Consider the following 25,138-nt stretch of genomic DNA (forward strand, 5'->3'; position numbering starts at 1 on the left):
CAGGCATTTTCCCCACAGACATATGTAAATGTAGCTGTAATTTCCTGTTGGTAAACAGCAAGTATTTATTTACTTATTTTTTAAAAATTTTATTTATTTATTATTTTGGCTGCGCCGGGTCTCAGTTGCGGCATGCAGGATCTTTAGTTGCGGCACGCGGACTTCTTAGTTGCGGCATGTGGACTCTTAGTTGAGGCATGCAACTAAGGGATCTAGTTCCCCCACCACGGATCGAACCCAGGCCCCCTGCACTGGGAGCGTGGAGCCTTACCCACTGGACCACCAGGGAAGTTCTTAACAGAAGTATTTAAATTTAGAATCGGGTGGCTAGGTTGATATACAGATGTGTAATAAATTGGATTGTTTTCAAAGCAATACGCTTTCCAGTTAACTGTTAACAGACAAGTTTGCTGCTTTTCTTTATCAAATACCATGTGGTATGTGAAAACACTAGATAGGGTTTAAGGTACTTCATGGATTTTTTACACAACAAATGGACCCTATGCTATAGAGGAACAGAAAGGTATAAATTAATAACACATAATCATTGTGAGGGAACAAAATCAAACTAAATCTCCTCTCCAGTGCTTGACAGCACACTTCCTGAGAAGTTTCAGGCCGTGTGTGGTCTCCCCCTGGGGCTCCAAAGCCTGCTTAATGGCCTCTGTGACAGCAGGAGCCCAGCCTACTTGGGATTCTGCTCCTAAGATACAACACAGTAGGGGCCTCTGATATGTCCAGACATATTTGTTTTGGATCTCCTTTTCCCCTCATGAAAAACCTCCTTTTTCAAAATTATATTTTTGAAGCCAGGTTACTTACTGATTTCCAGGATCCTCTTACATCTGCCACTTCTCAAAGGAATTTTTGGGTATAATCTTTTAATCTTTCTGGAAGGCTGGCCATCAGAAACACGCAATCCCTTTCCATCATAATGCTTTTTAAAGGACTTTATCTTGCTCTCTGAGTTTATTTAAAACTTTTAACTACACCGATTTAGCATCTTTGCATGCTTTCTTGCTATTTCTCATTTCATTCTTCATGTTACTTAACATTTGTCTGAGTCTCTACAGGATCTTCTATTGATACTTTCTCATCAACGTGCCATTCTAGAATATTCTCATCACTAATATTTTGCTTTGCTCTACATTTCATTCTCAGGCTCTAATAGGACAAACATGAGGTGGGATGCGACAAAAATGGCCCTTGCAAAGCCTTGTACTCCCACCAGAGGTCTCAGCAGCAAACTCTCCGCCTCTATTTTTTTGGCCTCCCAGTGCTGTCCCAATCCCACGGAGCTTAGTTTAGCTGACAGCTGAGATCTTGATCCCAGTGGCACCAATCTGTTAAGTTGGTGTTGTATCTTTCCCCCTCCAGAAGCACCTAGCGACCCCAAAGCAGGCGATTGTATTAATCGACGGTCTGGGGTTGTTACAGAAGCATATGAGGCAGGACAGGATTCTGAGGATTTAGGCTGGGTAGGGAAAGAAATGAAACTAGAGGCGGCCGATAACGAGATATAGACGGGTCCCAGGACTTAAATTTCGGAGGCGGCAAGGTCATGGGTGAAGACACAGTGGCCGAATCAGAACACAGAGTAGAAAAGGTCCCCAAAGATGAGGCGAACCCAACAGGTGATGAATGGTTTTATCCAATAAAGCTTTGAAGCAACTCCAGTGCCTCAGTTTGGCTGCTGCACAGGCCAAGGCAGGAGATGAGCACTGCAAGGTCCTCCAGCGCCAAGTTCAAATATATGCACATATGCGGTCAGCGCTGTGATTGGCCAGCGGGGACGGCTCAGGGGCTGAGGAGGCCAGACCAGGCGGCGGCAGTAGCTTTGCCCACAGCTCCGGACGCCCCCTCCCGCAGCCAAGCCAAGGCCCCAAAGCAGCTGACAGCGCGAGTCACGTGACAAGCCCCGAGCCCGGCTCTTAATTGGCTGGCAAACCTCGCTGCCTCCCTCCGTTTCCCAGAAATATTTTTGGAAACTACCTTTCCTAGAGTGTCTTGCTGCGCTTATTTCTTCACGGCTGATTAGATGGGGGCTGTTCCGGGTGCGTGGGGACCTTGGCGAGCGCCAGGAAAGCGACACCTCTGTGATTAAAACATCCCGCAGTGTGGAGGCGGGGGAAGCGAGCCGCTGCCCGGCCCCTCTCTTTGCGCAGAGGCCTCTGGGAAGTGTAGTAACTTGAAGGTCTCCGGGTCCTGCCGGGGCTGGCGTCTCTCCTGGGCCCTGGGGGTCGCGGGTGAGGAGGGAAGTAGTGGGTACACTGTAGTCCTGAGAATTCTCCAAGCTTAGATTTCTATTAAGCAAATGTTTGTGAGATCTTCTGAGAAATGAGGGGCTCTACTTCAAAAGAAACAGAGGATTACGGCCCTAAATTAGCCCCAGCCCTTGCTGCTCACCGGACACTTTACAAGGGTGCAAAGAATCATGGCGCTGCGCATGTAGGGGGATCTATTTTTTGTTGGGACTTGCATCTGGCAGTGACCTTCGCCCTCAGGGAGCTCCGCTGTTCTTCCCGCTTTTCTCAGCGGTAGCTGGTTCTTGTTTGGGCCACCAGGACTCTCCCCTAGGCTTACTGTTTCTGCACTTGAGGATATTCATTCTGCCCAGCTGCAGGGTATTTGCATTTTACGGAGGGGAAATCTGAGGGTGTGGTGGATAAAGGTTGTTGACCTGCCCAGACTATACAGCTAGTAGTGTAGTCAGAACTCAGTACAATTGGAACTACAATAAATCTACTACATACGAACCTTCAAGTTGCAAACTTTCAGAGATGTGAACCTGCATTCGCGCGTCCAATCACATAAGTTAGTCACGTGTCTGGCGTACGTTGTCACATGCGTGCATCCTCTACAAGTGGTTGTGCTTTTGTGTACTTCACTGTACAGTTCTGTATAGAGTACAGTAGTACAATATCTTTATTTCAAGCCCGGGATGTCCGGAAGCAAGCGTAAAAGCAGCGGTGATGTAGCTGGTACTGTACTGTACTTTTCAAGATACTGTACTGTAAGATTAAAAACGTTTTTTATTTTTCTTTGTTTTTTATGTATTATTTGTGTGAAAAGTATGATAAACCTATTACAGGACAGTACTATATAGCCGACTGTGTTAGATGGGTACCTAGGCTAACTTTGTTGGACTTACAAACAAATTGGACTTACGAACGCCCTCTCAGAATGGAACTCGTTCGTATGTATGGGACTTACTGTAATTCTAATTCTTGTCTCAAACCTGAGAGGATAGGAACCTAGGTCTTTCTGACCTCAAAAGTTGAGGCCCCCTAATACTCCCTCTACTCCCCAGCACCTATTTTGGCATCTTTTATGGGCATAGAAGTCTGAAAAGTTTAAAGAGCTGACCTCCAAGTGCCCTCTGTCTCAGATGGGTCATTTGTACCTCTGAGGATATCAGATCTGGAACAGCCATGGAGCTCTGCCCCTTGCAGAAACCAGTGACTCATATCACTCTCTTGCTTATGTCAGTATCTGAAGGGCCTGGAAGAACTGGTAAGATGCAGAAAATGCAGGAAAGGGTGCTCTTGGCCAGTGCTGTCCAGTAGAACTCTCTGAGATGATGAAACTCTTCTATATCTACACTGTCTGATATGGTAATGTCTCAAGTTCTGCCTAGATAGTAGCTCCCATCCTCCCAGTGGTCCCCTGACTCTAGGCTGTTTCCAAGACAGCTCAGCCTCAGACTACGGACCCCTGGGCTAAGTCTTCAGGGGCCCTCCAGATCCAAGCTATCCCTTAGCTGCAGCTCAAGCCATGCCCAGGAACACACATCGGGGTACAGACAAAGGGAATGTGTATGGCTCCTGGATATGGCCAGTGCCTTGCTGATTTTGCTACCTCAGCATCCTGCCTGGAGCCTGGTGCAGAGAAGATGCTGGGTTAACACTGTGGCTGAATGAACTTACCTTCTCTTCCCCAGGCTGGAGCTCTCTCAGCTACCACGACTGGCTCCTAGAATCCCTCCCCGTCATTGTGGACTAGTGGCATGAGCCGTCTAGTGAAGGTTGGTGAAGCCAGTGTTTCATAACCACCTTCATCCTGACCCTCTGTGGGTGTGCCGCGGGGCAGCTGCAAAACAAGTGAGTAATAATTCCTTGGAAACCTGCTGGATCCAGCAATTTTTGGTGACAGTCCAATTTTTTATTTTAAAATCCTGTGTGCAAAAGGAAAGCCCAAATGAACACCTGTTACATATGATTAAAAGCAGTGTGGTACTGGGAAAAGAGGACTGGTCTCAGGGTCATCCTGGACCTGTGAGTAACAGGCTGTATGACCTTGGACAAGGTGTTCCGTGCCTCTGGGTCCCAGTTTTCTCCTGAGTAAAACGAAATTAGACTCTAAGCTTCTTCCTATGGTTAACATGAATGCTTAAAAAATGGCTGGTCACATCTGCAGTCAACCCACATTAAGTACCTTTCAAGTGATCTTCTGCCTGCATCAGGTCTATTTTCATTGTTCAGTTTTTCTAACACCTTTCACTTAACACTTCCACCGCCAGTGCCTTCCTCATTTGCTGGATCTTCGCTATTTTTTTGCTTCTTTAGATTCCAATAAATCATGTCCGATTCTACCCATTGAATCACCTGCTCCTTTGCCCTGCCTGTAGTCTCTTTAATCCCCAGCACAGTCTCAATTCCCTGACAAAGCACAGAGAGCGGTTCTGGTCTCCCTCCTGTTCCACACTCCCACACCACCACTTCCCAGAAAAAACAAATCTGAAAAATCAGGGAGGTTTCTATTCTGGCAGTTATCACTGTCACCACTAGATGGCACACGTGTGCAAGTCATCAGCGTTTGGACACGAACTTTATCAGTGTATTTATACTCCAATCCACAAAAGCTTTGAGAGGAATTATAAAAGTCCAAAACATACAAAAGGATAAAATGAAAAGTTGAAGGGTTTGGAAGGAACTCCTTGGTGGTCCAGTGGTTAGGACTCAGCGCTTTCACTGCCAGGGCCATGTTCAATCCCTGGTCAGGGAACTAAGATCCTGCAAGCCACGTGACATGGCAAAAAAAAGAGAAGGGATTGGAGGGGATATAGAACAAGTAGAAGAGATAATTCCAGGGTGACATTAGCTCAAGGAGATGGACACCAGCAGAGGCTTACACGGTTGGCTCCAAGCTTCCCAATAGCCAAAGTAAAGAGGGAGACGTGAGTGGTAACAAAATTCCACATTTTACATGAAAAAAACAAACTAGTTATTCAGGAGAAGCACAACTTTTCCTGACCCTGAGACCAGAAAGGTATTTTTCCTGTGGGTCCTCAGAGGGAGGACACTAACAGTGAAACAGACACGGATGACTTAATTGGAGCTGCTTCTATGATGTCCAGGCCTATGGTGTGGTGCTGAAGTAGGATTGAGGAAAGGCAGTTCTCTGGGGTTCAAATACTGGGTTTCCAGGACAGAGTGAATTTACTGCTGTGTGCCTTTGTGTTTTCACACAGTGGAATTTGCACGCACACCCTCTCCCCCACTGGAGTTTGGGTGGAGTTTGGGGAGAGGAAGCTCTCCTTGAAGGCTGTGGTAACTAGTCTCCAAGAGGGCCTCCAGTGACCCCTGCTCCTTGTTCCCAGACCCTGTGGAGTCCCTGCCAACATTGTACCAGAGGGGTGGTCTATGTGACCAACAGAGTACAGGAAAAGTGATGGTTTGTCACTTCTGAGATTAGGTTATAAAAGACATTGCAGCTTCTTTCTTGGTCTCTCTGTGTCTGTCTTTCTATCAGATCATTTGCTCTGGGGAAAGCTAGCTGCCATGTCAGGAGGAGCCCTATGTAAAGACCCGTGTAGCAAAGAACTGAGGTCCCCTGGCAACAGTCAGCATCAGCTTGTTAGCCTTGTGTGTGAGTCACCTTGGAAACAGATTCTCCAGCCCCAGTCAAGCCTTCAGATGATGGTAGCCCCAACTGACACTTTGACCAAAACCTTATGGAAGACCCTGAGCTGGACCGCTGAGCTAAGTCAGTCCTTATCTCTCTAAGATAATGAATGTTTGTTATTTTAAGCTGCTAATTTGGGGGTTAATTTGTTACACAGCAATAGATAACTAATACAAAGTTATTTAACAGAAATCCAAGGTGGCATCATGGATCATTTTACATGGGTGTGTCAACTTGGTTTCAAAGACAAAGAAAATATTTTAGAAGAAATGTATAGGCTTTGGGGACTTCCCTGGTGGTCCAGTGGTTAAGACTCCATGCTCCCAATGCAGGGGACCTGGGTTAGATCCCTGGTCAGGGAACTAGATCCTGCATGCCACAACTAAGAGCCTGCATACTGCAACTAAAAGATCCCCCATGCCATAACAAAGAGTCCTGCATGCAGCAACTAAGACCTGGAGCAGCTAAATAAATAAATAAATATTTTTAAAAATGTATAGGCTTTAATCTGTTAGACATGGTCACCAATTCAGGCAGTGTTTATGGAAAGACAGAGGTAGAGGGACCCACATAAAGTGTCTGCAAAGGAGATTTCTCTGCAGAAGGATGGTAAGGACACGGATCTCAACTGTCTTGTTCACTGTGGCACCCTCAGGGCCTAGCACAGGGCCTGGCACATAGTAGGCTTTCTACAAATCTTTCTTCAACATGTGAATGAATGACGAGCTATAACCTTGAGTGAGCCATTCAGTTACCTGGGCGACCATCATTCACTGAGCTTCTACCATGTGCTGAGTACATGATGTCGATTAGGTTCCCAGGAACTTTTTTTTTTTTTTTTTTTTTTTTTTTTTGTGGTACGCGGGCCTCTCACTGTTGTGGCCTCTCCCATTGCGGAGCACAGGCTCCAGATGCGCAGGCTCAGCGGCCATGGCTCACGGGCCCAGCTGCTCCACGGCATGTGGGATCTTCCCGGAGCGGGGCACGAACCCGCGTCCCCTGCATCGGCAGGCGGACTCTCAACCACTGCACCACCAGGGAAGCCCCTCCCAGGAACTTTTGTGTCCTATACAGATTACATCCACATTTCCCCCCATTGCGCCTTCCCTCACTGTCTTATCTCCTTGAATTCTTCATTATTTTTGTAGAGACTTGCATGTGCTTTAACTTTTATGCTGAAAACTTTCTTATGGGAATAGTGTTCTTAGGTCATTACAACAAGTAATTTCTGGTCACCATTTTTCCATATGAGGACCAGAGTTGTTCAGGACATTGGGTTTATTTTGTGCAGTTTTGTCTTGGGGCCTGCCCTACTTCTTTCTTCTTCTTTTTTCCCCGTTCTTTTTTGTTGAAAAATGACTTGAAATGGCTGATGCTAAGTAATAACAGTTCAGTCTCCCCAAGATGACAACTATGTAGGATCTATTTTGCCCCTTTCCTACTGACTTTGGTATTGATTTTAACCAGATTTTACTGTAATAGAAATATTGTGGGGGTGGAAGAGAATCAAACAGCGTGATTTGCTTCAGACTCTTGTCCCACCAATCTATAAACACTCCTTTCTCCATGGCTGGCTCTGTACTTCCTCCTTCTCCCCCCTCTCCTCCCCTTCTCCCTTGTCTCCCTCCTCCTCCACTACTACCAGCATTATCACACAGCCATTATTTATTGAGTGCCTGCTACATGCTCATCCCTGAGTTATGCAGCTTCTATATGCATTATTTAAATAAATCTATGCTAGAGACTGTGAATTGCCTTGCCAATTTTGTCAGTCCAGGTCCTTCAAGAAGCAGACACCAAGCTGGGATTAACCGTGCAAGGATTTTACTAGGGGGAAATGCCTGTGTGAAAGGAAATAGGGTGCGATCTAGAGAAGGCCAGGAAGGCCATCAGACCCCAAGTGAAGGAGAGAGGGAGAGAAGGTGGGAGCAAGTGTCCCAGACTGCCCTGCAGATTAAGGAAGATTCAGTCTAACGAAGGTTTGGCAAAGCTCTCAGGGAGTCCTTGAGCCAAAGTTAGCCAATAAAGGAATCCCTTGTCTCTCAGGACTGGGTCTGACTTCGTACGCCATCAAACTCAGCCATGGGTGGGGTGCACCTCCTGGGAGCCATGGCCAATAGATTTCAAAGCATAGCAGCAGGTGTCCTCAGCTCCCAGCAGTAGGAAGTTTGTGGAAGAATATCTTTGTGGCTGCACCACACTGCTTGTGAATCTTAGTTTCCCGACCAGAGATCGAACTCAGGCCCACAGCAGTGAAAACACCTAGTCCCAACCACTGAACTGCCAGGGAATTCCCTTGTGGCTGCCAAATTTTATTAAACTTCTTCTTCTTCTTCTTTTTTTTTTTTTAATGTAACAGAAGCCTGATTTATTTAGGGGTGGCAAAGATCTGATTCTGAACTAAAAGATTTTAGTTCTCAGGCTTCCATGCAACTAGGTGTGGCTCTGTGACTATATTGCATGACTCTTGGTCATTCAACATAAACAGGAGTGTTATGAAGCCCTGCCAGAAATACTCCTTAAGGGAATCTTGAGTAGAAGCTGCATCCCTTCTTCCCTTCCCTCTTGGTGGGACTATGGAAAAAATGGCTGCAGCCTCAGCAGCCATTTTGTGCCAAGAGGCAATATGCTACTAATGAATGAGGATTGAATGAAATCCTCATTGAAATCCTGTTCAATGACAGGGCAGATGGAAAGACAGACAGCAAGAGTCTGTGTCCCTAATGATTAGAGACCTCATATCAGTTCTGGATTGCCTAGCTCCAACTTTTACCTGAGAGAAAAATAAACCCTTTTGTTTAAGCCATTATTACTTTATGTTATACACAGGTAAGTCTAATCCTAATTGGTACAGTATCTCATTGTCACCCCAGCTCTACCAGGTGGGCATACTTATGCCCACTTTATAGACAAGGAAAATGAATCTTGGAATAATTAAGTGTTAGAACCTAAATTAGAGTCTGGGGTAGTGCTTACAATACTTTCAGCTGCAAATAACAGAACAATATTTCTCAGTCTTCTCTGAAGATACGAATTACCTGGGGAACTTGCTAAATACACAGACGGCCAGTCCTCTCCCCTGGAAATCCTCATTCAATAGGCCCAAGTTAAAGCCTGAGAAATTATTTTATCTCAAACAAGCAGTCCAGGCTGTCTTTAACCTCAGGGAAGAGTGTAAATCCCAATGTGGATGACAACCAATGACAGGCAGCTCGCACAGTAAGGAGGTAAAATTCTTCACATAAGAAGACTTCTGTGAGCATGAGAATCATGTGAGGAGCCGGATAGAAGCTCTGATTCTGGGCTCCACTTTCACAGATTGGGAGTCAGTAGATCTTTTGTGGAACCTGGGGATTTGCATGTTTCCAATGCTCCCCAGGTGACGCTGATGTCTGTGATTCATAGAGTCCAGATTGAGGGACCCCACCTTCATGTTTAGGAGCACTGTTGGGAGAGAACGGACCTGGGTTTGAATCCTGATGCTGCCATTTCTTGGCTGGATGACCTGTAGCAGGCTAATGAAGCTCTCTGCATCTCAGGTTTCATCATTTTCAAATTGGAGGAAATAATAAGGCCTACCTCACAGAGTTGTGAGGATTAAATGAGGTAATTTGCATAAAGCTCTTAGCTCTGCATAAATAAGCTCTCGATAAATGGTGACTATTGTTCTTATCATACCCCATGCATAGGTCTTGCAAACAGGCTGGGCACTGAGTTCTGTTACTATGGATAATTTATACCAATCCCCAGGGAACCATGATTCCGCTGAGGCTGGTACAGGAAGCTGGGGCTCCCGCTTTCTCTCTCCAGCTACTTATGGCCTTGGGCGTGAGTAAACTGCCCACGTAGATGCAGAAGTGGAGCGAAGGTCTTCTGGGACATGCTCCTTGGTTCCCACAGCTGCCTCCTCCCCCCACCCCTCCCACCTTCCCAATCAGTCATCGGTACATCTATACTCAATGGCCCCATTTCCTCACTTCCCATTCCCTCCTGAAGCCACTGCAATCTGGATTCTGCTGTCACTGCTTTACTGAAGTGACTCTCAGCCAGGTCATCAGTGGCTTCCATGTTGCCAAATCCAATGTTATTTGAAAGTTTTCATCTCACTTGAACCCCTGCAGCTTTTGACACAGCTGTCTCCTTATTCCTTCTGGGAACTTGGCTCTTTTGGCTTCCAAGACTCCGTAGCTCTTTTCCTTTTTCTAAATCTGTGGTGACTCCCTCTGGCCTTTGCTGAAACTCTCCCTCTGTCATAGTCTTACACAGCTTTGTTTTCTGCCCTTTTAACCTTCCATTTGCCTCGAATTCCTTTTCACTCTTCCATTTCTTCCTCTGACCACAACCCACTATCACAGGTGAATTATCTGCCTTCGTAGGATATCCTGGGCTAATGTAACCTCTTCCTTCCTCCCTCCACGAGATGGATTCAATCAGGCCCAAGCAGTGTGCTCCAAAGTCTTCCTAAGAGGCCTAGCAACACCCGTGAAAACAGGACCTGGATACCCTGCCAATCAGGCCCCAGGGTGACCCTGAGACACCCTTAATTGTCCCATGTTATACTGATATCAGAGACAGTCACTCTGTCCCTGGACGTGTCCCTGGGACTGTTCCCCAGTCCCCTTAGCTCAGACTCCAAGGCCTCATGTCCAGTTTGTTGCTCCACTGATACCCAGTGCCTTTTAGAGGAGTTGGGCCATTCCTACTTCTGCCACTGATTTGTCTGACTTTGGAGCTTGCTTTTACCTTTCCGGCTTCAGTTTTCTCCCCAATGAAACGTAAGAGTTGGACTAGCTATCTCTGGGGTCACTTCTAACCTCTGCCACCATCCTGATCAGCATTCTCATCCACTGCACGACCCTTGATCCCACTCCCAGGAACCTCTCCCATAGAAATATTCTCTCAGGTGCATAAGATGTATGCTCACTTGTAGGAACCTCAGTGCCAATCACGAGGGGATTGGTCAAATAACTTACAGTGTGCATACTCTAGGGCTATTCTGGGGCTGCTTGAAGTAGACATTCGCTCGTGTGTTGCTGGTCTGCTAGGAGATAAGGAATTGGAGCCAGAATGTAAAGCAGCGACTTTAACAACAAAATCTCACTGACAAAAGTATACGTCTGTCTCACCTGAAGGAAAGCGTGTATTTAGAGACGGAGTTGATTTGCATTCTGGTGCAAGCTCTCCATTAGGTTTTCTCAGAGTGGAACACACATTTCCTGGCCTAACACCGGTGCCCAGACCACACTTTGAGTAGCATTGCTAAAGCTTAAGAAAAGTGAGATAGCTCTGTGTGTGCAGATGTAGAATGATGTCTAAGGTACATGATTAAAAGAAAAAAGCGTGTTATAGAACAGAATAGTGTCTTCAAAAACAGGAAAAAACAAAAAAAACCCCAAAAAAACAAAAAAAAAAAAACAGGGATCTCTCCAAAAAGGGGTGCATAGGCACATAGATATGCTGGTAGAGGCACAAAACATTTCTGGAACAAGTCCGAAGAAATGGACAGTGGTTCCCCGTGGGGAGTGCAAGTGGGATTCTGGGGTGCTGGATATCCAGACCCTTGGGTTGTACATAGAGACTGCTCTTCAGTGGGTCCTACTCCGTACAATGGCTGGAATCTATTCTGATGGGTCTGTGCCTTTCTTGCTGTTGTAAAATATTTTGAATGTAATTCCTGTTATATCCTTTTGCTGACTGAACTTAAAAAAAAAAAAAACAACTATGGGCATGTATCACTTTCATATTTAGGCGCTGGGATCAAGGAGAAGTTCCCCAGGATCGAACCCGGATCCTTAGCAGTGAGAGCGTGGAGTTGTAGCCACTGGACCACCAGGGAATTCCCTCACTTTCATATTTAAAAACAAACTAGTTACAGAGAGAATACTGATGCTTCTAGAGCCTCTATTTGCTGGATAACAAGCCTCCTCTTTTCATTTTTCATGGACATTTCTTCCCTCTATTCTCTGAACAAGGCAGTTCCCTCTGTCCTGTACCTTGAAGCCTTCTCCTGCAGATACATTCACCCTAAGTCATTTTGGTTCACAGCCTAGTGATGAGGACAGTCCAGGGGCCACAGGGCTGATGACAGTTCTAATTTACAATGACGCAGTGATTTTTCACAGGCTCGTGGAACCCTGACTTCCTCCCTGATTGACTTGGAGAGTTAGAATGTTCTGATTTGGCTGAAGTAGTATAGGTTGTGCTTATCATAAGAACTTGGCATATTAAATTGAATTGGGAAGTATTGGGCAACAAATGTAAATGACTTTCTTCCATTCCTTTACGCCTACACAGCTGCGTATTTCCTGTTTGCAGCTGACCCTGTGCAGAAAAGTGAAATGACTTATCCTGATGCCTTTAAATTGAGAACTGTGTGACATCTAAGTGGCCTCTTTAAACTTAAGATGCAAACAGACTGTGCCGTTAGAGGCTGCATGAACCTGAGACAGGGTTGCTGGAGTCTGGTAGTTTTTGATTCAAATGCTCTAGGTCCACTTGTGTTTTTTTGTTTGTTCTGTTTTGTTTTTTGAAGTACAGTTCATTTACAATGTTGGGTTAGTTTCAGGTATACAGCACAGTGATTCACTTTTTTAAGTGTGTGTGTATGTGTGTATACATATATATACTTTTTCAGATTCTTTTCCCTCATAGGTTATTACAAAATACTGAGCATAGTTCCCTGTGCTATACAGTAGGTCTTTGTTGGTTATCTATTTTACATATAGTAGTGTGTATATGTTAATCCCAACCTCCTAATTTGTCCCTTCCCCCAACCCCTTTCCCCTTTGGTAACCATAAGTTTGTTTTCTATGTCTATGGGTCTATTTCTGTTTTGTAAATAAGTTCATTTGTATCTTTTTTTTTTTTTTTTTGCGGTACGCGGGCCTCTCATTGTTGTGGCCTCTCCCGTTGCGGAGCACAGGCTCCGGACGCGCAGGCTCAGCAGCCATGGCTCACGGACCCAGCCGCTCCGCGGCATGTGGGATCTTCCCGGACCGGGGCACGAACCCGTGTCCCCTGCATCAGCAGGTGGACTCTCAACCACTGCGCCACCAGGGAAGCCCTTTTTTTTTTTTTTTTTAAATTCCACATGTAAGTGATATCATATGATATTTGCCTTTGGCTTACTTCACTTAGTGTGATAATCTCTAGGTCCATCCATGTTGCTGCAAATTACATTATTTCATTCTTTTTTATGGCTAATATTCCCATTTATAGATATACCACATCTTCTTTATCCATTCACCTGTCAATGGACACTTAGGTTGCTTCCATGTCTTGGCTATTGCAAATAGTGCTGCAGTGAACACTGAGGTGCATGTATCTTTTCAAATTATAGTTTTTTCTATATATATGCCCAGGAGTGGGGTTGCAGGATCATATGGTAACTCTATTTTTGGTTTTTTAAGGAACCTCCATACTGTTCTCCATAGTGGCTGTACCAATTTACATTCCTATCATCAGTGTAGGAGGGTTCCCTTTTCTCCACACCCTCTCCAGCATTTATTATTTGTAGACTTTTTGATGATGGTCATTCTGACTGGAGTGAGGTGATATCTCATTGTAGTTTTGATTTGCATTTCTCTAATAATTAGAGATATTGAACATCTTTTCATGTGCTTGTTGGCCATCTGTATGTCTTCTTTGGAGAAATGTCTATTTAGGTCTTCTGCCCACCACTTCTGTTTTGATGCAAGTTTTTTTTTTTTTTTAATTTTTGTTGTGAAATATATTTTGTCTTATTTCTGTGTAATAAAGAGGTTGGCTGGCCCTAGTCCCTGTTTCCTGGGGATAACCTCTAAATCCTTGGAATTTCCTGAGTGACAGGAATGTCTTTGTTACTCATGGTGGGCCATGAAGGGTTTATATAATGAGATGACCTAGGATGGAGACAGGCCATGCCGGAAAGACCAATGGTGTGTTTAGAGGGTTGGGGCTTTGAGCCATGTGTTATCAGCTCGAGCTCTTGGGAGGGGAGAGGGGCATAGCCAAGGACTCGATCAATCATAGTTATGTAATGAAACCCCAATCAAACTCTGGACGCCAAAGTTTGGGTGAACTTCCCTGGTTGGCCATACTCTGTGTACTGTCACACATCGAGAGTGTAGCATGTCCTGACTCCAGAGGCAGAGAACAATGAAAATTCTGCTTTTAGGACACTCCCAGACCTTGCCGTGTTTGGCTAGTTCTGCTTATTCTTTTGCTGTATAAAACTAATCGTAAGTATAGCACTTTCTTGAGTTGTGTCTGGTGAATTACCAAATCTGAGGGGGTAGTGGGCACTCCCAAATTCACAGCCAGCTGATCAGACGTGAGGGTGGCCTGAGGACCCCCAAACTTGTGGCTACTATCTGAAGTGAAGGCAGTCTTCTGTGGGGCTGGACCTTTAACTTGTGAAGTTTGCCCTAACTCTGGGTGGTTGGTCTCAGAAGTCATTGCAATTTCCCTATTTAAGAAATTTAAGACTTAAAAAAAATTTCCAAGAACAGTGCAATAAATATTTATGTACCTTCACTTAAAGTCTCCAATTTGTTACCATATTCCAGTGTTTGCTTTATTTCTCTCTCTTTCTTTCTCTTTCTTTCTTCTTGAACTAGTTGAAAGTTGCCGACATATCATCCCTAAACACTTCAGCATATACTTCCTGAGAACCAGGACATTCTCCTACATAACACTAATATCATGATCACATCCAAGGCATTTAGCATTGATACAATAAATATTCTCTAATATATCATATTTAAGTTTCCCCTATTGTCCCTATAGGGGAGCAAAATTTGCCACCCCAAAATGTATCTCTTTGGTTTGAGGATTAATTTAGACAAGTTATTTTTAAGAAACGGAAGACTCAGGAGATTTCTCTGTTTACCTCCCCCTTAGCTGCCCAGAGAATTTAGGTGAAGGGTCTGTTCCCCAATAGAGCTACCACCAGAGGTATCTGCAAAGAATATGGCCTAGGTGTGGTGGTGGGAAACATGGCAGGGCTTGGAGATCAGAGTCCATTCTGTGTCCTGTTGTCTCTGCAGCACCCAGAGACATTTGCTTTTCTATCTCCAAGTGAATTGCCTCCTTCCCCTTTGAAGTCCCCAACCACTACCCCCAACATCCTCTTTTGTCTTTAGCTGAAGATGGTATTTAAGGTGAGGGCTTGGCCATTTCGGTGAGTTACTCTGTTTCCCTGGGTCTCTCCCAAGTATACATGTTATTAGACTTTGATTTTCTCCTGTTAATCTGTCTCATGTCAATTTAATTCTTAGTTCAGCCAGAAGAACCTAGAAGGGTAGAGGAAAATTTCTTCCTCCCCAACATCCCCCAAATATCCTTTATATTTTTTTTCCTTTTGACTTATGATCTAATCCAGGAGCACAGATTGCATTTGATTGTCATGTTTTTCTCATCATCTTTAATCTAGATTCTAGAACTGTCCCCTTGATTTATTTTATCTGATTTTTTTTTTTGTCTTTCGTGACATTGACACTTTTGAAGGGGCCAGGCTGCTTGTCTTGTATATTGTCCCATGATCTGCATTTGTCTGTTTCCTCATGATTAGATTCAGGTCATACATCCTTGGCAAGAATACAAACTGCAGAGATGATGTTTTGATGATAAGTTTGGATTGGAAAAGGGAAAAAGTACACTAGGAATGAGGTACAAATATGCTACCCATGGCACATGGAAGAAGTTCCTGGGCGAAGGGCCAAAGCACATAGAAGAGACAGTTTTACAGAGCAGGAATCTTGGAGTTGCCTAAAGCTTCTCTTATCTTCTCACTCTTGTGACATCATTTCATCCAAGCCCAACCCAAGGCTTAGTGGGCTCTCCCATGTCCATCTCCAGCCCAGACTGCTTCCCCAGTCTTTATTTCATCTCAAAGCTGTCTCAAGTGTCCCTCATATTCAATGTGTTCAACACTGAATTCGTGAGTCCCCACACCAGCCCCTCCCCAAGTGTGGTCCTTCTCTGGTGTCCCTTGTCTCCATGAATGGTACCACCACCCATTCAGTTACATGAGCCAGGAACTTGGGCATCATACTTCATACCGGCTTCTCTTTCCCCTCCTCCTATAGCCAGCCCATCACCAACTCCTGTTGTTTTGATCTCCTAAGTATCTGTCAATCCCATCTGTTTTCTCTATCCCCAGCTTAATTCAAGCTGCTATTGTATTACAGCCTCATAGCTGGTCTTCAGGATTCCATACGAGCTCCCTTCTGAATCTGCTCTCCACAGAGCAGCCATGTATCTTTTTTTTTTTTTTTTTTTTTTTTTCCCGATACGCGGGCCTTTCATGGTTGTGGCCTCTCCCATTGCGGAGCACAGGCTCCGGACGCACAGGCTCAGCGGCCATGGCTCACGGGCCCAGTTGCTCCACGGCATGTGGGGTCTTCCCGGGCCGGGGCACGAACCCATGTCGCCTGCATCGGCAGGCGGACTCTCAACCACTGTGCCACCAGGGAAGCCCCCAACATATCTTTAAACATTTAAATTTGATCACACCATCCTCCCACTTAGAAACTTTCAATGGATATTCATTGCTCTTCCAAAAAAGACCAAAATCTCTACAAAGTCCCCTGGCCTCTATCCACCTCATTTTTATGCACCATTCTTCCCCTTGGTCTCAGCTCTGCAGCCACACTCTCCCCCTTTCAGTCTCTTAAACTTCAAACAACTCCTTTCCTGTTCCCCAAGATGCATGCACATGTGTTCTCCTTATGTGTGTTTTTTCTTTACATCTTTGCTTGTTAGTCCCTTCCCTCAAGGGAAGCCCCCCTGTTACAAGATCTTAGAGAACTCTATTTTTAACTCTTAGCCCTCATTACAGATTATATTTCTGCAGTTGTTCGATGTTTCCTTAAGATTTATTTCCCAGACTGCCAAGCTCCGAAGGACAATGACCATATCTGTTTTCTTCTCCTTGGTAGCACATGTAGCACAGTGCCTGGGGTGGGGGAGGAAGAAGCTTTTCTACCCTTCTAGGTTCTTCTGGCTGGTCTAAGAATTAAACTGACATGAGACAGGAGAGAATCAAATAAAGTTTAATAACATGTATACATAGGAGAGACCCAGGAAAACAGAGTAACTCACCAAAGTGACCAAAGCCCTCACCCTAAATATCATCTCCAGCTAAAGGCAAAAGAGGATGTTGGGAGTAGTGGTTTGGGACTTCAAAGGGGAGGAAGGCAATTCACATGGAGAAAGAAAAACAAATATTTGGTAGACATCTGTTTGCTGGGCCCTGCAGATACAGTGGGATACAGAGTGAACTCTGATCTATAGGCGCTTCCCAGTTTTCCCCCACCACACCTAGCCTTTATTTTTCACAGATGTCTCTGGTCTATTCCAGGAAGAGGCCCTCTATCTGAATCCTTTTAGGCAGTTAGAGGGAAGGTCAAAAGTTCTTCCTGAGTCTTTTGGGCCTGCCTTATCTACAGGCCAAAGAGACATTTTGCAGAGGCAAATTTTGCTCCCCTACAGTCCTGCCTTTAAAACTGCTCCAAGAAGTTTCACAGTCTAGAAGTTGAGTTTATAGATTGCCTTATATCTCATTGAACCCGCATCTTAGTCCTGACAATAGGTCAGTTCGGTTACTTGTTTTAGGAGGTGGTGATGCAGGTGAGCTCTCAAAGTTGAGCCTATAAGGTGCAAGCAATCAGGTATTGAATAAGAGACATTGCAATAAAGACAAAGGGAAAACAAAGGTTAATTGTTGGAGCAAACTATAAACCCAGTGTCTTGAGACCTGAGAGCTGCAATTGAGAAGATTTTTAGATGTCAGGGTCAAAGCATCTTTTGCAGTTTGCAATGTCTCTGATGATGTCATCAGGTGATTAGGTAAACTTTTTGAGTGGCTTACACAGCAACAGGCATGAAGTTGGTCTAAACATGGGCTATTGTGGTGATTTCTCTTAAGTTTATATCAAGTTGTTCAGCTTCAGTTTGCAGGACTTCAGGAAAAGGGCAGCTTTAGTTCTCAATGATTCTGAATCAGAAGTGGGAGAAAAATTGGAAATGTTAGTTTGGAGAGTTGTAGCCAAACATTTGAGGAAAGAAGAATTCAGGATCCAGTCCAGTTTATAGGGGGGAGAACAAAAGCAACTAAGCAAGATACCAGGCAGTTTTTCCAAGGGGCTTAATGCTCTGTAAAGTCAATCTTAGTTCCTTAAAGCTGTCTGCTCATATCTGATTCTATGCACGTTCTCAAATATGACATTCCATTCAAAACCTTGGTAATATAATCAATGTTTCCAATTGTATCCTGTTACAAGGAGAGCAGATTCTTAGTGAACTTATGTAAATAACTATATTGCCATGAAAATAAGAATCCTCACTAAGAGTTTCTGAATTCTGGAGGGATTAGGTAGGGAGAAAAAAGATAAATGTTTCAATTCTGCTTACAAAGGCATTATTTACCAAATTGCTGTAAGTAATAGTTAGCATAAGAGAAAAGGCTTCCTTATAACTGGAAAACAAAGATCAAAAAGCCAGTAATATTTCACACAAAAAGTCATAAAAATTATAATCATATTCATTAGTTCACTCAGTCCCATGTAATTAATTCTTATTAATCTTGATCTTTCATTAGCAGTGTTATGAAGCCATCAGATTTTCCATTAGAGTTCTATAATTTCTTACCCAGTTCAGTGGTATGATCTGAAGGTTATCAGAAATCTGTACTTGTCAAAAAGTCCTTTCTATGAATCTTCTTGAATATGAAGCATTTTTGTAAAAGCATCAGAGTAAAACAATAACTGTCTAAAAATGACAAGACTTAAAATGACATGGTTAAAAATCTGATTCATAATAATGCAATTGACAGGGAAACTTGGTTATTTCTGTGATGCATAACATTTTAAGGTAATAACTAGAATTATGACTGATAACATTATACCAAGACATCAGATTTTTAGGAATTTCATTTAATTTTTAGAACAAATATTAATAACATTCCTCCATGCAATAACCTAAGAAGGTTTATCAACACTTATTTGACAATGCTTCCCATGTAATTTAATATGCTAAATAAGCCTAATTAGTTTAATATCTCTCTTTGAGATATTTCAGGGGGCCTGTGAAAAATCCCCAAGTAAGCTAGAGGTCAAAAGGACTTTATTTGATTTGGGGAAGTTTGTCAAAGATATAAAAGGTTTTAAAACACTTGGTCAAGGAGGATCATAGGTCACTGTGAAGTAATACTTAGCTACCACTTAACCAAAGTGACAAAAGATTTCAAAGGCAAATACAGAATGTTACAACAGATTACTTGAAAGATAAAGAAAATGTTACAGTATGTTATCAAAAGCAGATCAATAGTTCATGAAAACTTTGTCTCAGAGCTTACTTCTGATAGTAAAATTCATTCACTCAATTAAATTCATTCTTTACTGAAATTTTATTTTTTAAATTGAAGTAGAGTTGATTGACAGTGCTGTGCCAATCTCTGCTGTACAGCAAAGTGACTCAGTTACACACATAGAGACATTTTTTTAAAATATTCTTTTCCACTATGGTTTATCACAGGATATTGAATATAGTTCCTTGTGCCATACACTAGGACCTTGTTGTTTATCCATCCTATATATAAGCGTTTACATCTGCTAATCCCAAACTCCCAGTCCTTCCTTCCCCCACCCCCTCCCCCCTGTCAACCACAAGTCTGTTCTCCATGTCTGTGAATCTGTTTCTGTTTTGTAGATAAGTTCATTTGTACCATATTTTAGATTCCACAAATATATGGTATTTGTCTTTCTCTTTCTGACTTACTTCACTTAGTATGATAATTTCTAGTTGCATCCATGTTGCTGCAAATGGTATTATTTCATTCTTTTTTATGGCTGAGTAGTATTCCATTGTGTATATGTACCACATCTTTATCCATTCATCTGTCAATGGACATTTAGGTCGTTTCCGTGTTTTGGCTATTGTGAATAGTGCTGCTGTGACCATAGTGGTGCATGTATCTCTTTGAATTATAGTTTTGTCTGGGTATATGCCCAGGAGTAGGATTGCTGGATCATATGGTAATTCTATTTTTAGTTTTCTGAGGAAACTCCACACTGTTTTCCATAGTGACTGCACCAATTTACATTCCCACCAACAGTGTAGGAGGGCTCCCTTTTCTCCACACCCTCTCCAGCATTTATTATTTGTAGACTTTTTAATGATGGCCATTCTGACTGATGTGAGATGTAAATTCATTCTAATTTTAGCCCATCCTGACTGCACACAATACTCTTTTCTCAGGATTCCTTTCCATAAACCTTCTATAACTCCCTCTTTTACATTCGGATTTTGTCCTATGCTTTCTCTTTTTTTTAAAAGCCCCCTTTTTTAGGACAATATTACTTTCTTTTCCTTTAACAAAATGCTTTTCCATTTTTTATATACATTAAAAATTTTCCTTACATATGAAGATGTTTTCCTTATTAAGTTTAGTAGTTTTAATTATATATATTAATTAAAATTCTTAACCCTCAGAAACCTTAATTTCTAGTGAAAACTAAGAAGAAGTTGTGAACTGTTCGTTCTACCAGTACTTTTTGATAGGCAAACTTATAGATACATTTCATAATTTCTAGAAACATACATTTCCTCATAGCATAAATTTTTTCCAGTGTGATACAAAGTAATGTTTACTAATAAATCTAACATCCTTAGATTTTCTGTAATAAGACAAAAGTAAGTAAACTTAGACTTTTTTAGCAATTAATGTTTAATTATTTTATCTTATTTGGAAATGATCTAGACATCCAATGAATTCCCATCACTGAGCTTAACTTAGCAAAACTCTAAAGTTTCAAGTTACCAGAAAGATTTGGAGAAGGTATTTTTAAGTATATGTACCATAATTATTACTAAGGTGTTCACCTTTAAACTTTTGGCCCATTTACATCATTTAAATCATTTGTTCTCAACAGTTATGTTTAGATTACCCATGAAAACTTCATGAGACTAAAGGCAGCCCTCCGAGCTGTTTTTCTTGCTGACAAGTTTTGTAACAGAGGTAATATAAACTTATTTGAACTTTGGTACACCCAAGTAGAATAAAAGTTTTATTTTTAACGCTGATAACTCTACAGACATGACTATTTTACGTAAACCAATAACTTAAATTTTGCTTCTATTTACTAAAGATTAATCCTAGATCATGTGAATTTGAAAACATTTGGGTTAGTTTCTACTATATTTTTGAGAGTTTTTCATAAGCACTTGTTTGTTTTAAAACCAATTAAATAGAGCTCTTTTTATAAATTAATTTTGACAATAAATTGTCAAAATTGACAATAAATCTAAATTTGACAATAAATCCAGAGGTAGAAAAATACTATATCTATAATGTACATACATCAACATCTATACACACAGATACAGACAGAGATCTCATAGTTTTCATTTTAAAACTTTTGTCATGAATTAGGTACAATATAAAACTTGCTAGTTTATAAATAGTAGTTTCTAAACAGTTGGAATAAAGTAAGTTTATCTGCTCAGATGGCTAAGGCTTTTTATTATTTTTGAAAAGACTTTTAAGATTTGTGTAGTTGACCCTTGAACAACATGGGTTTGAACTTCATGGATCCACTTATATGTGGATTTTTTCAATAAGTATATTGGAAAATATTTTGGAGATTTGCGGCACTTTGAGAAAACTTGCAGATGAACTGCATAGTTTAGAAATATTAAAAAAAAAACTAGGAAAAGGTATGTCACCAATGCTTAAAATATATCTAGATACTAGTCCATTTTATTATTTACTACCATAAAAATACACAAATCTATTATAAAAAGTTAAAATTTATCAAAACATGCACACAATCACTTATAGACTATACACGGTGCCATTCACAGTTCAGAGAAATGGAAACAAACATAAAGATGCTGTATTAAATCATAACTGCATAAAAGTAACTGTAGGGCTTCCCTGGTGGCGCAGTGGTTGAGAGTCCGCCTGCCGATGCGGGGAACACGGGTTCGTGCCCCGGTCCGGGAAGGTCCCACGTGCCGCGGAGCGGCTGGGCCCGTGAGCCATGGCCGCTGAGCCTGCACGTCCGGAGCCTGTGCTCCGCAACGGGAGAGGCCACAACAGTGAGAGGCCCGCGTACGGCAAAAAAAAAAAAAAAAGTAACTGTAGTACATACTGTACTATTGTAATTTTGTCGTCACCTCCTGTTGCTATTGCAGTGAGCGTAAGTTTTGTGAGTGTCCACTTAAAATGCTGTGTGATGATAATCATCTCCACGTGAGCAGTTTTCTCTGTAGTAAATGGCATATCACAGTAAAAAGTGATTTCTCGTGGTTCTCACATATTTTTCATTGTATTTAGTGTAATACCATTAACCTTGAATAACGTCAGGGGACCCATAGAAAGTACCACTAGTGATGCTAAAAGTGCCTCCACAATGCAGAGAAAAGTCATGACATTACAAGAAAAAATTCTTGATACATTCCATAGACTGAGGTCTGCAGCTGTAGTTGCCTGCCATCTCAAGATAAATGAATCCAGTGTAAGGACCATTTGCAGCTCTATTTACAATAGCCAGGACATGGAAGCAACCTAAGTGTCCATCAACAGATGAATGGATAAAGATGTGATACATATATACAATGGAATATTACTCAGCCATAAATAGAAACGAAATTGAGTTATTTGTAGTGAGGTGGATGGACCTAGAGTCTGTCATACAGAGTGACGTAAGTCAGAAAGAGAAAAACAAATACCGTATGCTAACATATATATGGAATCTAAAAAAAAAAAAAGGTCATGAAGAACCCAGGGGCAAGACAGGAATAAAGATGCAGACCTACTAGAGAATGGACTTGAGGATATGGGGAGGGGGAAGGGTAAGCTGGGACAAAGTGAGAGAGTGGCATGGACATATATACACTACCAAATGTAAAATAGATAGCTAGTGGGAAGCAGCCGCATAGCACAGGGAGATCAGCTCGGTGCTTTGTGACCACCTAGAGGGGTGGGATAGGGATGGGAGGGAGGGAGACGCAAGAGGGAAGAGATATGAGAACATATGTATATGTATAACTGATTTACTTTGTTATAAAGCAGAAACTAACACACCATTGTAAAGCAATTATACTCTAATAAAGATGTTAAAAAAAAAAAGCAAAGGGAATTTGTAAATCTGTCACTACAGCTACTCTATCAGGCATGAAAACCTTGCACTTTTTGCAAAATACCTTTTAATTTTGCATCAAAAATGCAGCTTTTATGTGGATGTAGGATTGCTGTAAGAAAGGCATACCTATAGATTCTAACAATTCAAGAAAAAGCAAAGTCATTGTATGACAACTTAAAGCAAAAGGGAGGTGAAGGATCTAAAGCTGGAGAATTTAATGCCAGCAAAGGATGGTTTGATAGTTTTAGAAAGAGGTTTGGCTTAAAAAAATATCAAGATAATGGGAGAAGCAGCTTCTGCCAACCAAGAGGCAGCAGACAAGTTCCCAGAAGCCATTAAGAAAATCATTGAGGATAAAGGATGTCTGCCTGAACAGGTTTTTAATGCAGATGAAAGTGCCTAATTCTGGAAAAAAAATGCCTGGAAAAAAGGACATTTATTAGTAAGGGAGAAGTGAGTACAGGATTTAAGGCAGGAAGGGATAGTCAAAGTCTACTGGTTTGGGACTTCCTTGGTGGCGCAGTGGTTAAGAATCCGCCTGCCAATGCAGGGGACATGGGTTCGAGCCCTGGTCTGGGAAGATCCCACATGCTGCAGAGCAGCTAAGCCCGTGCGCCACAACTACTGAGCCTGTGCTCTAGAGCCTGTGCTCCACAACAAGAGAAGCCACCACAATGAGAAGCCCGCGCACCGCAACGAAGAGTAGCCCCCACTCGATGCAACTAGAGAAAGCCTGCGTGCAACAATGAAGACACAATGCAGCCAAAAATAAATTAAAAATAAAAATAAAAAAATAGGCAATGGGGAGTTTTCCCCATTAGTCTTAAAAAAACCAAAAACCCACGCACCAACCAACGAACAAAAAAACAAAGTCTACTGGTTTGTACAAATGCAGTTGAGTTTATGATCAGGACTGCCCTTACCTATAAAGCTGCTAACTCCTGAGCCTTGAAAGGAAAAGATAAACACCAGCTGCCAGTCTTTTGGTTGTACGCAAAGAAGCCCTGGATAACGAGAAAGATTTTTCTGGATTTCTTTGTCCCTGAAGTTAGGAAGGACCTTGCCAGTAAGAAACTGCCTTTTAAAGTTCTTTTGATACTGGACAATGCCCTTGGTCACCCAGAACCCCATGAATTCAACACGGAAGGCATCAAAGTGGTCTACTTGCCCCCAAACACAAGGCCTCTAATTCAGTCTCTAGATCAGGGGATCCTAAGGACCTTTCAGGCTCATTACACACAGTACTCTATGGAAAGGATTTGTCAGTGCTGTGGACGAGAGCCCTGATAGAACGTCATGAAAGTCTGGAAGGACTACACCATTGATGATGCCATCATTGTTATAGAAGAAGCCATGAAAGCCATCCAACCTGAAATAATAAAATCTTGCTGAAGAAAGCTGTGTTCAGATGTTGTGCGTGACTTCACAGGATCTACGACAGAGTCAATCAAGGAAAACATGAAAGAGGTTGTGGATATGGCATAAAAGGTGGGGACTGAACAGTTTCAAGATACTGATCTTGAATTCAAGAGCTGATAGAGGAATTAACAGGAGACAACTTGATGGAGCTGAGTGCTTCTGTACAGTGCCGGATGATGGAGGAAGAAGAGGACTAAGCAGCGCCAGAAAACAAATTGATATTAGACAAGCAGGCAGAAGGGTTCCGACTATTCAGGACTGCTTTTGACTTGTTTTACAGCATGGACCCTTCTATGATACAGGCCCTGAAACTAAAGCAGATGGTGGAAGATGGATTGGTACCCTATAGAAACATCTGTTACACCGGGTGTGCCTGCCCCTCCTGCCTCCCCTTCCACCAATCCCTCCTCTTCCTCCTACGACGAGGATAAGGACATTTATGATGATCCACTTCCACTTAACGAATAGTAAATGACCACCGTTCCGTACAGTTAATAAACTTAACTGTTGTGTATGAGTATATCTTTGTGTGAAATCTAATAACCGTACATCAAGAAATGTATGAGACATTTTTCTATCATCATCATCACCATCCTCCTCCTCCTCCTCAACACCTAAGTATTCGTCATGTAGAACATCATCTACAAGACTTGTATTGAAGTGGACAGCCTATCCTTACATAGGCATAA

The 25,138-nt window shown here is 42.5% G+C and overlaps 2 long non-coding RNA genes across 2 annotated transcripts in view; one reads left to right on the forward strand and one right to left on the reverse strand.

Moving 5' to 3' along the window:
- LOC109551345 (uncharacterized) overlaps positions 1 to 2,165 on the reverse strand; it is a 58,143-nt gene extending 55,978 nt beyond the window's left edge. The window contains exon 1 of the long non-coding RNA XR_004522101.2: positions 1,993 to 2,165. This is a non-coding gene — a long non-coding RNA (uncharacterized lncRNA). The remainder of the gene's footprint in view (positions 1 to 1,992) is intronic.
- A 338-nt stretch (positions 2,166 to 2,503) lies between these two features.
- LOC109551346 (uncharacterized) overlaps positions 2,504 to 25,138 on the forward strand; it is a 123,149-nt gene continuing 100,514 nt past the window's right edge. Inside the window, exons 1-2 of the long non-coding RNA XR_002178114.3 lie at positions 2,504 to 2,624; positions 3,941 to 4,100. This is a non-coding gene — a long non-coding RNA (uncharacterized lncRNA). The remainder of the gene's footprint in view (positions 2,625 to 3,940; positions 4,101 to 25,138) is intronic.

Source organism: Tursiops truncatus, chromosome 15 (genome assembly GCF_011762595.2).
Source record: "Tursiops truncatus isolate mTurTru1 chromosome 15, mTurTru1.mat.Y, whole genome shotgun sequence".
Lineage (NCBI taxonomy): Eukaryota > Metazoa > Chordata > Mammalia > Artiodactyla > Delphinidae > Tursiops > Tursiops truncatus.